This window comes from Giraffa tippelskirchi, chromosome 3 (genome assembly GCF_054371585.1).
Source record: "Giraffa tippelskirchi isolate mGirTip1 chromosome 3, T2T-mGirTip1v1.2.pri, whole genome shotgun sequence".
Taxonomy (NCBI): Eukaryota; Metazoa; Chordata; class Mammalia; order Artiodactyla; family Giraffidae; genus Giraffa; species Giraffa tippelskirchi.
The window spans coordinates 46,116,888-46,134,096 of NC_137277.1; the positions used below are offsets into that span (position 1 = coordinate 46,116,888).

A 17,209-nucleotide genomic window follows, 5' to 3' on the forward strand; every position below is an offset into this window, starting at 1 on the left:
TGCTGGCAGGTTTTGCAGCAGCAAAAACATGTGGTGTGGCTCCCAGGCTGGGCATATTCTGGTGGGTAGGGGACTGAGACTTTGGCCTGTCCCTAGGAGGTGGGGTCAGATGTGGTACCAACAAAACTGGTTTTGGGGGTAGAAAGTACAACACAGGGGCTTGGGAGCTGGAGGGAGCCAGTCAAGGATAAATGCTCTGACTTCACTTCTCTTTACTTGTCCCCTGGCAAACTCCTACCTGCCAACCCCAGCAGCACAGAGCACCTGGCCAGTGCCTGGGAGCAGCAAAGGCTTGTCAAGGCTGTCACTGAGCTGTCCCTCGCTTCTGTGAAACACCCCCTGAGAGTGGCAGAAACACAGGTCAGGTCACAGAAACAAACAGCGCAATGGTTTTGGGGATCATTGAATAATTACAGCCAATGCACATCACACTCGTGGACAGGCTGCCTGGTGGCATCACCAATGGCCAAGTAGAAATTCACAGGGCTGTTGCAAGAGCCGTGGATGCCCAGAAAGAGAAGGCCTGTGGTGAGAAGATTCAGGGTTATTTTGATAAGAGCCTTCCACCACAACAGAAGAGTCCAGCCAAAGGCAACCATCATTTTCTGGTGAGGGAGTGACCATTTGACCTCCTCAAAAACCTGGCTGTTCCACTGATGGGGAGCCCTTGAGGTCAACTTTAGAGAAGGTAGTGTAGACAACAGTCCACAGGATGGGCTTCCAGGCATAGGGGGACACGGGATGGAGTGGAGATTCTGAATCTAGCATGTCTGCCAGCATGGCCCTGGAAGGTTTCCTGCCACCTGCCTAAGTGGCCTTGGTCATGTCTTTCAATGTCTCTGGACCTTGGTTTTCTACTCAAAAACATTCACTCAGCAAGCACCCATTGAGCACTTACTGTACATCGGGTGCTGAGTTAGGTACAAGCATGTGGAAAGCAGAGAAAAATAAATGGTCTCTGCCCTCATGGAGCTTCCAGTCTAGTGGAAGTAAACAAATAATTGCACAAATAAGTGCATTGTTACACATTATAATAAATGCTATGAGGGAAAGGGCAGAGTGCTATGAGAGAATCCTTTAGGCTCAGGGATCAAGGAAGATCTCTTTGAGGAAGTGGCTGGGAGCAATATCTGAAGGAGAAGTTACCAATCAGACTTGGAGGAAGAGCTTGTGCAAAGAACCTGAGGAGGAGAACAGAGTAATATGTTTTAGGAACTGAAGTTAAGCCTGTATGGCCAGAAAGCAGTAGCAGGGGGCCAAATGGAGTGACATGAGGCTGGGGGTAGGGGACAGGAGAGGGGTTAGTGATGCCCATTGGCCATGAGAAGGCTTTGGGACTTTACCTGGTGACTGTTGGAGGCCATTGTTCCATTTTGAACAGGAGTGTAGCCACTGGATTCACATGCTAAACATAAAATAAACAATAAGAAATGGAAAAAAGATGACAGAAACCACAAAAATACTTGGAGCTCTATACAGTAGGTTAAAAAAAAGATTTGAACAAGTATTTCTGTATTATCAAATCTATCTCATGGGAATAATCTGCTAGCAGAACAAAGAATTATGCACAAAAGATCAACACCACTCTGGCTGTGCTATGAAGAGAATGAACACTAAGTCTTACCTATTTCCGAATGGAATGAGAGGAGGATATAAAAGAGCTCTGTAGGCGATAAGAGGGACCTGAAAGTCTCCCAACATCCCACTCTCCATCACCTCCAGCAGCATCTAAAATAAAGTGTATCCCAGGAGTCTAAAAGCTTTATATCTATTAAAAAGGAAATCTTCCAAGGAGGGTCATGCTTTGAATTAAGGAAGACAAAGGCAGAGTCTCACCCCAAAGGGACTAGAAGAAATGCTTCTCAACCCTGGCTACACTTTAGAGATAGCTGGTGTGGCATATATGTGTGTATACACACACACACACACACATATATATGTTTATATGTTAAAACAGCAACATATATCTGTTGCTTTAAGTCAAATGTTTTCCCAAAAGCCTTATCTCCTGGCATACAAGCCCATATGCAGTTCCTTCCACATTGAATAGGAATATGCTGCTGCCGCTGCTAAGTCGCTTCAGTCATGTCCGACTCTGTGCGACCCCATAGACGGCAGCCCACCAGGCTCCACCATCCCTGGGATTCTCCAGGCAAGAACACTGGAATGGGTTGCCATTTCGTTCTCCAATGCATGAAAGTGAAAAGTGAAAGTGAAGTCGCTCAGTGGTGTCTGACTCTTTGCGACCCCATGGACTGCAGCCTATCAGCCTACCTGGATTTTCCAGGCAAGAGTACTGGAGTGGGTTGCCATTGCCTTCTCCATGAATATGACTATTTATATTTATAAATATTTAAAAAATATTTATGCTCAAGTCCCATCCCCAGAGATTCTAATTCATTTGGTCTGGGGTAAAGTCCAAGCATTGGTACATTTAAAAGTCCTTGGATGACTCCAATGTATGGCCAAGATTGAGAGCCACTCAAGAATAGATCTATCCTATTCGATGTAACTGAGAGGATGTTGCGGAAATAATGGAATGTGATTTCCAGTGCTTGGACATAAAAGACACTGTGGCTTCTGCCTTCCTCTCCCTTTCAAGCTCTGAGGGAAGCCAGCTGCCATGCTGTGAGGATGCTCAAGCAGCCTTATGGTGTGGTTCAAGTGGCAAGTCACTGAGGCCTCCTGCCAACAGCCATGTGGAAAAACCATCTTGGAAATGGGCTCTCCCAACTAACATCTTGATTGCAATTTCGTGAAAGACCCTGAGCCAGAACCACACAGCTAAGTCCTTCTAGATTCCTGACCCACAGAAAGTGTGAAACAGTATATGTCTGTTGTTTTAAGTCATTATGTTTTGGCATGATTTGTTGCATAGCATAAGATAACTACTGTTCTAGGGAGCTTTAGAAAATGTTGATGCTCAAGTCCCGTCCCCAGAGATTCTAATTGATTTGGTCTGGGGTAAAGTTCAAGCATTGGTACGTTTAATTTAATTGTTTTTCAAGTGTTTTGGCCACACCAGATGGCATGCGAGGATCTTAGTTCTTGGACCAGGGATCAGACCCAAGCCTCTGCAGTGGAAGCATGGAGTCTTAACCACTAGGCCTCCAGGGAATTCCCCAAGCATTGGTACATTTAAAAGCTCTTGGATGACTCCACTGTGTGGCCAAAACTGAGAACCACTGGACTAGAATATCACATAGGCCAACAAAGCAGGTATTAAGGATAAGGTATTGCCTCAATTTCCAGAGCTAGAACTTGGTTTAAGCTGAGGGTTCCATCCTGGGAGAAGGTGAAAACCCAGTTTAAGGATCAGGACCCTAGGTGGATAATTTATCCTAGTGTTCACGGCTTCCAACCATGGAATTCCTAAATTTCCCTGAGGACACAAGCCCACAAGAAGGAAATCTAGAGACCTTAGTTTAGGGTAAAAGAGATGTCTAGAGCCAGGTAGATAGATCCACTTTCTACAGACATTAACTTTGTCTCACGAACCCTTCCTTTGAATGAAGGTGTGCAGGAACACAGTTCTCCATTGGCAAATAGTCCTTCTACTTCCACCCACTCACCTGTTAAGTTTTCATGTTCCTGCCTCTGCATGTGCTCTTTGAAACTTATGAGCAATAAGGAAGACTGATTCTGAAAACCTTTGCGTGTCTTCGAATTTCCATGGCTCACGGGATACTGTTCCTGTCTCTGAACAATAACTCAAGAGGCCCTACCCTCTCTTTGCTCTCTCTCATCCTATCTCCCTGATGAAATCTGCCCTAAAATAATTACAACGATTGTAAAGGGAGTCTCAGCAGATGGAAGACACTGGTGGGATGATCGGATACAATGAGCTTGCCCCACCTCTCTCAGTGTTGCGTGTCGGGGTGGGTTGGTTGGTCTTTCTGACTCTCCTATGAATGGGCACTGGTACAAACTTTCATCTGTCTTTCATGGCAGAAGCATTGATAGGCATTGAGCTCCTGTAATGTGCTACATGTAGGAGATACTGAATTTCGCAAGACTCTCTTCTCATCCTCAAGGAGCTTTGAGCTTCGACAAATAAGGAAATGGATGATAGAGTGTGATGAGTGACTCCCTGGGGGCCTGTGGGAGCACTCATGAGACATCACCCTTGGCCTGTGATATCTTTGGAGAGAGGAGATGCGATATTTCTGTTGCCTGGGCAGAGATGGAGGGACGTCAACACAAGAGGAACAGCAGGTACAATGCACAGGTGCAGAAGCTTGAGGCTTTTCAGGGAATTATAAGCAGCTCCTTGTGGCTGGAGAGATTTTCCTGAGATCTATGGCTCACAGAGGTGGCCCGTATGCATCTGGTGAGTAGCACCTCTTTGAATGGAGCAGCAGGCTGCATACAAAAGGGACACAGTGGACAGAATTCACCATCAGCCAAACACATCCCTGACCCAACTCCGCTCCATACACAGATCCTACTCTTTCTTTTCACAGCCCATTCATTAGCCGCCCCTTCAGTGCCCCAGCCTCATGTTTCCTCCAGCCCCCGTTTCCAGAACAAGGACTTTAATTTGCTTTCTCCTGTGCTGCCTGGCCTACTGACATCCTGTCTCCTGGCTGCTCTCTTCTTCCTGTTTCCTGCCTACATCTTGTTAAAACTGGCCTCTGTGTGATCACCTTTTCTGACTCTCAGGTCTCAGGGCATTCTCTTATGAACTAAATACACAGGCAGCTTTGGCATCTACAAGTGTTTTATGGTAGCAGAAGCTTTGCAGAGGAAGTCTGCAAATCTAGAAGGGGCATAGGCATTAGAGTAGGGCACCTGGGGTTTAGAATGGTGAAAATGTGATGGGGCCACATGAGCACAAAATCCTGGGTAAGGAGGCAAGGGGCTCCTGATATTTCCTACTTTCTGTCACTGTGCGTGCATGCATGCTAACTCACTTTAGTCATGTACAACTCTTTGAGAACTTATGGCCAGGATTCTCTGTCCATGGGGTTCTCCGGGCAAGAATACCAGAGTGGGTTGCCATGCTCTCCTCCAGGGGATCTTCCCCACCCAGGGATCGAACCCACATCTCCTGCAGCTTCTGCATTGCTGGCAGATTCTTTACCACTGAGCCACCGGGGAAGCCCTCCTGTCACTGACTCTAAGACAAAAGTCACAGTACGGATGTCTCCTGTAGATGTAGGGCGAGGAAGACAAGGGGTGTGAATAAGTCAAGGGGTCAGTGAAACAACGGAGAATGAAGGGCCACGGCAAAGGGGAGCTCATGGTTCATCTAGTGAAGGATGCTGCCACTTCACTCCAGCCACATGAGAATGTGGTGATGCAAGAATAACCAGACACGAGACTTCCTGGCCATCCAGTGGTTAAAGCTTCGCCTTCCAATGCAGGCGGTGGGGGTCTGATCCCTGGCTGGGGAGCTAGGATCCCACATGCCTTGCGGCCAAAACACCAAAGCATAAAACAGAAGCAATATTGTAACAAATTCAATAAAGACTTGAAAAATAGTCCACATCAAAAAAAAAAAAAATCTTAAAAGAAAATACTAACCAGACATTGGAACTTTTTAAGATAAGTCTCATATTTGGATTTTAATGGAAAAGTGTTGACAGTTCAAATAAAAACAAATCAAAAACTACCTAACGTAGAAAAGAAGGCAATATGGTTTTTGGATTTCACCGATTTTCCACAAAAACATGAATGGAATGACTAAGACTGACACCCTCCCCCTTGCCAAACCACAGACAACTAGTGATAAAATATCCCTTGAACGTGAAAAACACAAGTGGCTGGGGACAGACCACCACCAAGTCCAAGCCCTGCATAGTCCTGGCGTCTGGGTGGGAGGAAGCAGAGGGGAACAGTGAGGTACCTGATGGACCTGAGAAGAGAAGAATCCACACAGGGCTGATAGATACTCACTGGGAAGCACAGGGGTGGGGAGGAGATTTGAAAAGAGCAGGTGAAACTGGGAATAGTTCTGCCCAATCCACAAATGGGTAATCACATGCAAAGGGGTCTGTGCAAAGTCTAAAAGATGAAGCAGTTCAGATCGTACGAATACTCAAAGCTGATCAGCCAGGATCCTTAATCCAGGTCCACATATTGATGAGAAAGTGCTGGGTGTGGGAACAAAATTGAATATAATGGGGACAACAGAATCAAAAGAAAAAAGAAGGTCCATGTGAAGGTGGGTTGGGAACGAGAGTAAATCTCAGAAAGAGAGCTGCCGTATTTTTAAATACTACGCAAAACAACCAAAGAGGGAGTTTTGTAAAGTTCAAAAACTACCCTGAACCAGGACTCTCATAAAGACCAGGAAAACTCTGTTCACATAAAAATAAACATCATAAAAACATTGAGGACAAAACCCACACAAATTTATAAGAACAAAGAGAATAAGGTACAGAATAACTTCTTTAAGACAGTGAAAGAATGCCAGAAAAACAAATCAGAAGTATACTATTTCAAAATGAGCTGCAAGACACTGGTGGTGGTGGTTTAGTTGCTAAGTCATGTCCGACTCTCGCAACTCTATGGACTGTAGCCGGCCAGGCTCCTCTGTCCGTGGGATTTTCCAGGCAAGAATACTGGAGTGGATTGCCATTTCCTTCTCCAGGGGATCTTCCCAGGTCTCTTGCTATGAGGGAAGCCCAAAAGACACTAAGAAAATGATATAAGCATCAAAAATTGAGACTAATAATAATAAAATCCTCAAAGATTATGTGACAATCACAGGAACGACTTGGAAAGAAAGCAGCCCTTTCAGAAATGAAGATGAAAACTAGAAGGAACACAAGAGTAAATAAATATAATAAATAATGCCTTAAGAATGAAAGAAGGTAAAGAGGAAGAAATTTTTAAGAATTGAAAGGAAGTGAAAAAAAGAGATCAAAGGAATTGAGAGAAAATTAAAATAATGAACAAAGAGATAGATTATCCTGTATATAATTATAAGGGCCCCTGAAAAAAAAGCCAAAGAAGAAAACTTTCTAGAAACAGCATTACTACTGCAAATAGTAATAATTAACAGTGAAAGATCTGAAATTACAAGTTGAAAGAATACATTCACACAGTGTGTCTGAAAAATTAAAACTCCATGACAAATAGCAAGACAAAGTCTGGTAAAACTCATTGGAAAAGACCCTGATGCTGGGAAAGATTGAGGACAGGAGAAGGGGACAACAGAGGATGAGATGGCTGGATGGCATCATCAACCCGATGGACATGAGTTTGGGTGGACTCAGGGAGTTGGTGATGGACAGGGAGGCCTGGAGTGCTGCGATTCATGGGGATGCAAAGAGTCGGACACGACTGAGCGACTGAACTGAACTGAACTGAGTCTGGTAAAATTTCTGTACTTTAAGAAGAAAAGATTTTTTTTTTCGCCAAAAGAGGAAACCTACTTAGCCATCTAGCCAAAAAGAAGTAGTAGCTTTTATGGAAAAGAAAAATTAGGTTATCATCAGACTTTCTGACAACAATGGTCTATGCTAGAAGGAACTGAAGTAACATTTTTAAGATACTGAAGGAAAGAAAATATAATTTGAGAGGTCTATGTCCAAAAAAACTGACTTTCATGTAGAAAGAGCACAGATAACTATTATAAGTATGCAATAACATAAGGAATATTATCCTTATAAGCTTTTCTTTTGAGATTTACTAGATAATAAGCTTCAGATAAGCAAAATAACCAAAAGGACTTTGATGTTAAGGATTAGTGGTGAACATTAGATACATAGCTATTTATAAAATTAAGAATGAATGAGGGTTAAAGGAAGCGAGTACAGTATGCAATGACTGTGGGATCTGAAAATATCAATATAGCACAACTACAACAATTCAGGGGACAATGGGAGGAACATGGGCAGATTTCTTTCTAATTATTTTACTAATCATATTTCCATTGGTAGTATTTGTATTACTTTTCTGAGACAGCTGTGTGGGTAATCTGAGATAAAGCAAGTAATTAATCATGAGAAATTCCGATCATATTATCTCCTGCATCTTCAAGAAACCAGGACACTCAGTTTGGAAGAAAGTAGACATAAATGTAGGGCTTCCCAGGTGGTGCTAGTGGTAAACAACCCGGCTGCCAATGCAGGAGACATAAAAGACATGGATTCAATCCTTGGGGTTGGGAAGATCCCCTGGAAGAGGGCAAGGCAACCCACTCCAGTATTCTTGCCTGGAGAATCCCATAGACAGAGGAGCCTGGTGGGCTATAGTCCATAGGGTCGCAAAGGGTCGGACACAACTGAAGTGACTTAGCACGCATGCAGACATAAATGCAGCAGGGAAGAGATTAGGTAAAACCCATTATTTCTGTATTTGAATGGAAAGTATCAATATCTGTACAGTATATATATTTTCTAGCTTTGTCCACTGAAAAGAACTAGAAATACTGACCAACCCAGAAGCAATAAGCATTCCTAGTACAGAGACCATGGTCTTGAAAAACCATTTCCCACTAAAAGAAATCTGGGACTCCTGAGAAATGGCAAACTTTAGATCTGAGGCTGGAAATGTCCAGGATAAGTCTGGAATATTTTTTATCCTAGATGGTAAAGAAGTTATCAAAGATCACTAGAATTGTGTTAAAGGATTCAGGAGTTAACTTAAAGATCTCCCATTCCCAAAGATGAGTCCATTTAACTTCAAATAAGGATAATCATTGAAATGAATTAAACCTATCAGATTATTTAAACACTTGTGTTCACAATCATTTACATAGCTATATATTTAAAATATATAAACATAGAATATATATTTAATAAATGTGTGTGTGCTCAGTCGTGTTCAACTCTTTGCGATCCCATGGACAGTAGCCTGCCAGATTCCTCTATCCATAGGATTTCCCAGGCAGGAATACTGGAGTGGGTTGCCATTTCCTACTCCCGAGGATCCTGCCCATCTAGGGATTGAACCCTCATCTCCTATGTTTCTTGCAATGGCAAACAGATTCTTTACCACTGAGCCACCCGGGAAGCCCATATTTAATAAATAATATATAGAATTGACCAGTTTGGGGAAATGATAGGAAACCAGTCTATTATCTTGAATCTGATAAAGAAAGGATGGATCAGGCATTTATCCTGCCTTTCCTATCTGAACTATAGGGAAAGTATCTCTTTATAGCAGTATTCCAACTAATAAATGGAAAAGAAATGATGCCATTGGAGTATTACCATTTATTGTTTATATCCTCTAACAAGTGGTTGAATCCAGACAATGGACACCAGTGGCTGCTAGCATCATAAAAAGAAAACAGGGCATGAGTTGCCTTCTGATGTGCCCTTGTTATCTGGCCAAAAGGGTCAAACCTGAGTGCAATCTGGCTTCCAGGTCCAATTGCCCATTTGTAGGAAATTTAGGGGACATGAAAGAGCAGTCAGTAAAGCGAAGACAGAAGGAAATTCAGAACAAGTGATGCAGATTCTTCAACAGATAATTGTTAGAAAGGGATGAAGGGTAACCTGCAATGCTTTAAAATACATGCAAACTTTTAAAAACTATAGTCACTAGAGATGTACCCTTGGGTGATCAAGCTGTAAAGAAAACACAAAGAATTATGTACTATAAACATCAGAATATAATTAGTTTGGGAAGAGGGAAGAGGCTGTAATTGGAAATGGGCAAAGGGGAGGAGCTTCTGGGGACGTTGGCAAAGTTCTATTTCTTGACCTGGGTGGTGGTTATCAGGATCTTACAATAATATTGGATTGGCCAAAAAGATCATTTGGGTTTTTCCATCTTATGGAACTTTTTGACCAACCCAATAATATAATAATAATTTCTTCAAACTATACATTTATTTTGTGTGATTTTCTGTATTTTGTTTATATTAATGTAATAATATATAACCTATTATAATAATATAATAATTATTATGGTTCTATGTTAAATAATGTAATTATTATAATAAAATAATAATATATAATATAAATAAAAAAGTTTTTTAAAAACCCATATATATGTAAAAAAGATGGGAATACCAGACCACCTTACCTCTCTCCTGAGAAATTTGTATGCAGGTCAAGAAGCAACAGTTAGAACTGGACATGGAACAACAGACTGGCTCCAAATCATGAAAGGAGTATATCAAGGCTGTATATTGTCACCCTGCTTATTTAACTTATATGCAGAGTACATCATGAGAAACGCTGGGCTGGATGAAGCACAAGCTGGAATCAAGATTGCCGGGAGAAATATCAATAACCTCAGATGTGCAGATGACACCACCCTTATGGCAGAAAGTGAAGAAGAACTAAAGAGCCTCTTGATGAAAATGAAAGAAGAGAGTGAAAAAGTTGGCTTAGAACTCAACATTCAGAAAACTAAGATGATGGCATCTGGTCCCATCACTTCATGGCAAATAGATGGGAAACAATGGAAATGGTGAGAGACTTTATTTTGGGGGTCTCCAAAATCACTGCAGATGGTGACTGCAGCCAAGAAATTAAAAGATGCTTGCTCCTTAAAAGAAAAGCTATGACCAACCTAGACAGCGTATTAAAAAGCAGAGACATTACTTTGCCAACAAAAGTCCATCTAGTCAAAGCTATGGTTTTTCCAGTAGTCATGTATGGATGTGAGAGTTGGATTATAAAGATAGCTGAGTGCTGAAGAATTGAGGCTTTTGAACTGTGGTGTTGGAGAAGACTGCTGAGAGTCCCTTGGACTGCAAGGAGATCCAACCAGTCAATCCTAAAGGAAATCAGTCCTGAATATTCATTGGAAGGACTGATGCTGAAGCTGAAACTCCAATACTCGGGCCACCTGCTGTGAAGAACTGACCCGTTGGAAAAGACTCTGAGGCTGGGAAAGAATGAAGGCAGGAGGAGAAGGGGACAACAGAGGATGAGATGGTTGGATGGCATCACTGACTCGATGGACATGAGTTTGAGCAAGTCCCGGGAGTTGGTGAAGGACAGGGAAGCCTGGCATGCTGTGCAGTCCATGGGGTCTCAAAGAGTCGGACACGACTGATTGACTGAACTGATATGTATATATGGGCTTCCTGGGTGGCTCAGATGGTAAAGAATCTGCCGGCAATGTGGGAGACCTGGGTTCTCTCCTTGGGTTGGGAATATCCCCTGGAGGGCAGGGCAACCTACTCCAGTATTCTTACCTGGAGAATCCCCATGGACAGAGGAGCCTAGCAGGCTATAGTCCATGGGGTCGCAAAGAGTCAGACACGACTGAGTGACTAAGTACAGATGATATGTATAGATATATGGAGGCTAAAGATAACACATCTACCAGGGAAACTTGATCATGAAAAATTCCAAGTTCAATTCTGCCTCGGAGGACAGGATGTTGGTTATAACATGGACTTCTAACTGCATGAGCTCTCTGGCTTCCAGAGCATTTAAAAGAGAGTATCTAATGAACAGGTAGAGGTCATGAGAGTAAGCCATAGGCTTTTATTATTAGGAGCCAAGAATGAGATGAGCAATAAAATATAACTTGGCCCAGAGTAGAGGGCTCCCTGCATTTGACATTTCTACCTTATTCTAACTAGAAACTCTCTCGGAGCCCAGAAAATGTCATGAAAAATGTATATTTACAAAGGTGGCTCAGTATTGGTACGTGAATTCTACCTTAATAACATCCAGCATGCAAATTTTCCTGTTAATTGTGATATTTCCATCACAATTAGGTTCTTTCTGTGAAAGAAGTGTGGCTTCAAGGCCAAACAATAGTAGCTTGCAGGGTAAAGGTAAGCATTTGTTTACAAAACTGTAATTGCTTCAGAGAGGGAAGAGAGGTGTGGGCTCTTCATTGATTGTGCCAGGGGTGTCCCTGGTTGAGAGGACCATTATAATGTGCACACATGCTCAGTCACTTCAGTTGTGTCTGATTCTTTGAGACCCTATGGACCATAGCCCCCCCAGGCTTCTCTGACTGCAGGATTCTCAAGGCAAGAATACTGGAGTGGGTTGCTGTGCCCTCCTCCAAGGTATGTTCCTGATTCAACGCAAAGAACTGGGGAATGTCAGTCATTTTCTACTCCCCAGGCCAAACTTCCAGCTTCTCTTTTTAGGCTTGTATTTTCACATCGTGTGTGTGTGTGTGTGTGTGTGTGTGTGTGTGTGTGTGTGTGTGTGTGTGTGTGTGTGTGTGTGTGTTAGCCACTCAGTTGTGTCCGACTCTTTGCAACACCTTGGACTGTTATTCTCCAGGCCCCTATGTCCTGGGAATTCTCTAGGCAAGAATACTGGAGTGGGTAGCCGTTACCTTCTCCAGAGGATCTTCCTGACCCAGGGATCCAACCCAGGTCTCCTGGATTGCAGGCCGATTCCTTATTGTCTGAGCCACCAGGAAAACCCCTTCACACTGTAAGACATTTCTATGCTAAGAAAAAACAATGAGCTCAGTATTTCTGAATCATTTTGCTGAGCACATTGGGCTACTCGTTTATCTAAGTAGTTAGCATTCAAATTAGCCATAAAGGCTGTTGTGGTTATCCTGAGAGTCTTTAGATCTGAGTTCCCTTCCTGTCTTTGGAGACTTCCTTGTGGCATAAATTTTGGTGACAAGAAGAGACTATCTTTCACTACGAAAGCTGAAAAGGCCAATTACAGCTTTTGTTTTCTGTTATACAGCCCTCTGTTATCTGTGGTTTCCACACCTGGGGAATCAACCAACCACAAATGGAAAATATCTGGAAAAAGACATTCCAGAAATTTCCAAAAAGTAAAATTTGAAATTACTGAGTGCAACAACTGTTTACATAGCCCTTACATTATATTCACCACTATTTACATAGTGTTTACATTGTATTAGGTAGTATAAGTCATCTAGAAAATGACACCAGGCAGACCTATGTAGCTGCCTTGCTGGTGACAAGACCCCTAGTGTGTTCCCTGATTAACGATGATTAGGAAAAAACTGTAGGAATATCCTCTGGCCTCCTAGGTCCTCCATGAGTAGAGAGAGAAAGGAACAAAACTTAGTGGTTGTGATTAGAAAAGCTAAGGAATGCAGAAACAAAGGTAGGGCAGTATGGCAGAGAAATAACTATAACTTCCACAATAAATCAGCTCCAAGAACTTCCAGTTGTGTCTCAAAGGGAAAGATCAAGTCTAACGCACATTTCTCAGTTGTTTTGCAGAAACCAGAGCCCAGTCAGACAGAACAGCGTGTAGACCTCAGGCCGGCTAGAGCCTGAAGATTGGAATGTTAACCCCCTGTGACCTCACCTGGCTACGTCACCACCTACCAATCAAAAAACTGCACACACTGATCACATTCCTCACAAACCTCTCCCTCACCTTGCCTTTAACACTCCTTCCCTGAAAGCCACTGGGGAGTTTGAGCACTAAATGCCCATACACCTTGCTTGGTTGTTATTGTTGTTGTCATTTAGTGACTCAGTTGTGTCTGACTCTTTGCGACCCCATGGACTGTAGCCCACCAGGCTCCTCGGTCCGTGGGATTTCCCAGGCAAGAATACTGGAGTGGGTTGTCATTTCCTACCCCCGGGGATCTTCCTGGCCCAGGGATCAAACCTGCATTTGGCAGGTGAGTTCTCTACCACTGTGCCACCTGGGAAGCCCCCCTTGCTTGGTACCTTGCAATAAGTGCTATGCTTGCCTTTACCACAACCAGTGTCAGTAGATTGGCTTTGCTGTGTGTCATGCAGGCAGACTCAAGTTTGGTTCAGTAACCAGAAGATTTAAAGTAAATGGGAGCCAGAGACAAACCGTAATTCAAAAAGATACATGCATCCCAATGTATACTGCAGTACTATTTACAGCCAGGGCATGGAAGCGACCTAAATGTCTGGCAACAGAAGAATGGATAAAGAAGATGTGGCACGTGTATAAAACGGAATACTACTCAGCCATACAAAGGAATGAAACTGTGCCATCTGCAGAGATATGGATGGACCTAGAGACTGTCACACAGAGGAAGAGTCAGAAACATAAGTCAGAAACAGAAAAAACAAATATTGTATATTAACGCGTATATGTGGGATCTAGAGAAATGGGACAGATGAACCTATTTGCAGGGCAGGAATTGAGACCCAGACATAGAGAACAAATGTATGGATACCAGCAAGGGGGGAAGGGGGTGGGATGAACTGAGAGACTGGGACTGAATACGTACACTATTATGTATAAAATAGATGACTAATGAGAACCTACTGTATAGGACAGAGAACTTTACTTAGTGCTCTGTGGTGATCTAAATGGGAAGGAGATCCAAAAAACAGGGGATATGGGTAGTCGTATAGCTGATCTACTTTGCTGTATAGTAAAAGCTAACACAACATTGTAAAGCAACCCTACTCCAACAAAAATTTAAAAAAAACAACAGGAGGCTATGTGCAGGTTATATGAAAAACTGTACCATTTTATAAAAGGGAGCTGGGCTTTGGAGGATTTTGCTATCATATCCTGTGGGGATCCTGGAATCAATTTCCCATGGTTACAGAGGAACAACTCTACTCACTTTCATTTGTGGCTAGACTGCAAGCACATGACCTAACTCAACCAATCAGGACCACTCACTCCAGACTGTGTCGCCAAGAAACAATGATGGTGGAGGATTCTTGACAGTAGTGGAGAGAAGCAGTGACATCTTGTTTCTATGGATGGCTCTGACAGAATCAATAGTGTGAACATCAGTCTCCTGGGGCATCCGTGGTGGCAGAAGCAGGGTCTTCACTAATCTAGTTCTAGGGTGTAGACTATACTATGTGTGCTCACTCGCTCAGTCGTGTCCGACTCTTTGGGAGCCTATGGATTTAGCCCTCCAGGCTCCTGTGTCCATGGGGATTCTCCAGGCAAGAATACTAGAGCAGGTTGTCATGCCCTCCTCTAGGGGATCTTCCCAACCCAGGGATCGAACCCAGGTCTCCCACATTGCAGGTGGATTCTTTATCATCTGAGTCGCCAGGGAAGCCCATACTATACCATCTACCTAAGTTCCTGCTTATCTTCTGATGATTCTATTCTATAGTCTTCTTGGCGGAGAAGGCAATGGCACCCCACTCCAGTACTCTTGCCTGGAAAATCCCATGGACAGAGGAGCCTGGTAGGCTACAGTCCGTGGGGTCACTAAGAGTCAGACACGACTGAGCGACTTCACTTTCACTTTTCCCTTTCACGCACTGGAGAAGGAAATGGCAACCCACTCCAGTATTCTTGCCTGGAGAATCCCAGGGACGGCGGAGCCTGGTGGGCTGCCGTCTATGGGGTCGCACAGAGTCGGACGCGACTGAAGCGACCTAGCAGCAGCAGCAGCAACAGCAGTCTTCTTGGCAATTCTCGGAGGTACCCAATATCTTTCAACAAATGTCTCTGCTTAAATCACCTGGAATCTTTTTTTGGGGGGGGTAACTTTCAATTTAGAAACCTAGATGATATCGTGATCTGAGCAATGTCATGATAAGCCACTTGAAGTGAAAGGAGACAAGATCCTGAAGAAAATAGATACATTGATCTTTATAAGAAGAATTTTTTTTCCAGAAATCAGATTCTTCTTTTTAAAGTTTTTTTCTTTTTGGATGCTGATCATCTTTAAAGTCTTTCTTCAGTTTGTTACAATGCTGCTTCTATTTTATGTTTTGGTTTTTTGGCCATAAGGCATGTGGAACCTTAGCTCCCCAACCAGGGATGGAACCATCACCTCCTGCTTTGAAAGGTGAAGTCTTAACCATTGGACCTCCAGGGAATTTCCGAATTTCTTTTTTTTTTTTAGGTTGAAGAAGTGGAGATAAGGGTGGGGAGAAGAAAGAAGGGAGGGCATGGAGTTAAAACAAAGTGGGGTGGAAGATCTATGAACATTTCCTGAGATGGCTGAAGAGCATGTTAAGAATATATAATGTTCGATGTATAGCTGTGTTATGTTCTGTAGTGTAAATGACACTATTCCTGGCTTCCTCTGCTTCATGGTCTAGAATGCGGTATATTCCATACTCATCGGCGCTTCATGTGAGTGAGATTTGGGGCATGTCGAAAGCATGGAGCAACTGACTTTCAGAAATAGGTCATATGATATCAGACCCAGGAACTATGAGAAAAATCAGGTGCCTGGAGACAGAAGAGCACAAATGCAATGAAGTCCTCCATATACTTGTGAATGTCTTCAAGAAGAGATGCTACAGAATAATGAATAAGGTCAAGAGATTACAAGACCTTGGCTAGCCTCTGGATCACTTAGGAGTGGTGGAGGAAGCATGGCCTCCTGTCTGAGAGACAAGGACAAGGCAGAACTCCAGCAATGGGAGTGGGGATAAGCGTCCATGGTAAGAACTGGTGAAGGTAGATGAGGCATCACGCAATTGGGAAAAGGAGATACAGAGAGGACAGCTGAATTCTGGTGGGCTTTACTATAATTTTTTTAATTAAAAACTTTAAGATATATATTTATTTACATATTTGGCTACAATAGGTCTCAGCTGCACATGCGGAATCTTTCAATTGAGGCATGCAAACTCTTAGTTGTGGCATGTGGGCTCTAGTTCCCAGACCAGGGATCAAACCAGGCCCCCCTGGATTGGAAGTATGGAGTCTTAGCCATTGGATTACCAGGGAAGTCCCTAGTCCTATTATTTGTAATCAGGAATTTTTCAGGTATAATTTTTATAACATATTATTCACCACTTGTAAATGTACAAGTCAGTGATTTTTGATTTGTGCAACCATCATCATAATTCAGCTTTAGATCATTTCTTTCATCTCAAAAACTTCTCTTGTGCCCGCTGGCCATCAGTCTATATTCCTGTTCCCAGTTCAAGGCAACACTGGTCTACTTTACAACTCCTTAAATTTGCCTTTTGTAGAGAAGCTGTACAAATGGATCTGGCTTCTTTCACTGAGCATGATGTTTCTGAGGTTCTTCCATGATGTTGTATGTATCAACTGTTTACTCTTTTATTCCTGGTTAGTACTCCAAGTAAATATCACATTTTGTTGATTCATTCCACAGAGGGCTTCTCTGATAGCTCAGCTGGTAAAGAATCCACCTGCAATTCAGGAGACCCCAGTTTGATCCCTGGGTTGGGAAAATCCCCTGGAGGAGGAAATGGCAACTCACTCCAGTATTCTTGTCTGGAGAATCTCATGGACAGAGGAGCCTGGCAAGTGATAGTCCATAGGGTCGCAAAGAGTCAGACATGACTAAAGTGACTTAACACACATTATGTTTTTCATTTTACTTTATGGGCTATACTTCTGTTTCATATCTGCAGTGTCATTGTCTCGTACAAAGTAGTAAAGAC

General features: G+C 43.0%; 1 protein-coding gene and 1 long non-coding RNA gene across 2 annotated transcripts in view; both read right to left on the reverse strand.

Moving 5' to 3' along the window:
- Positions 1-17,209, reverse strand: part of ASIC2 (acid sensing ion channel subunit 2) — a 1,220,661-nt gene that overhangs the window by 467,376 nt on the left and 736,076 nt on the right. The window lies entirely within an intron of this gene.
- On the reverse strand, positions 1,015-13,148 carry LOC145543539 (uncharacterized). Its single transcript, XR_014080774.1, has 4 exons — positions 13,074-13,148; positions 3,573-4,362; positions 1,344-1,405; positions 1,015-1,181 (listed from the first exon to the last, which is right to left on the reverse strand). It is a non-coding gene; the product is annotated as an uncharacterized LOC145543539 (long non-coding RNA).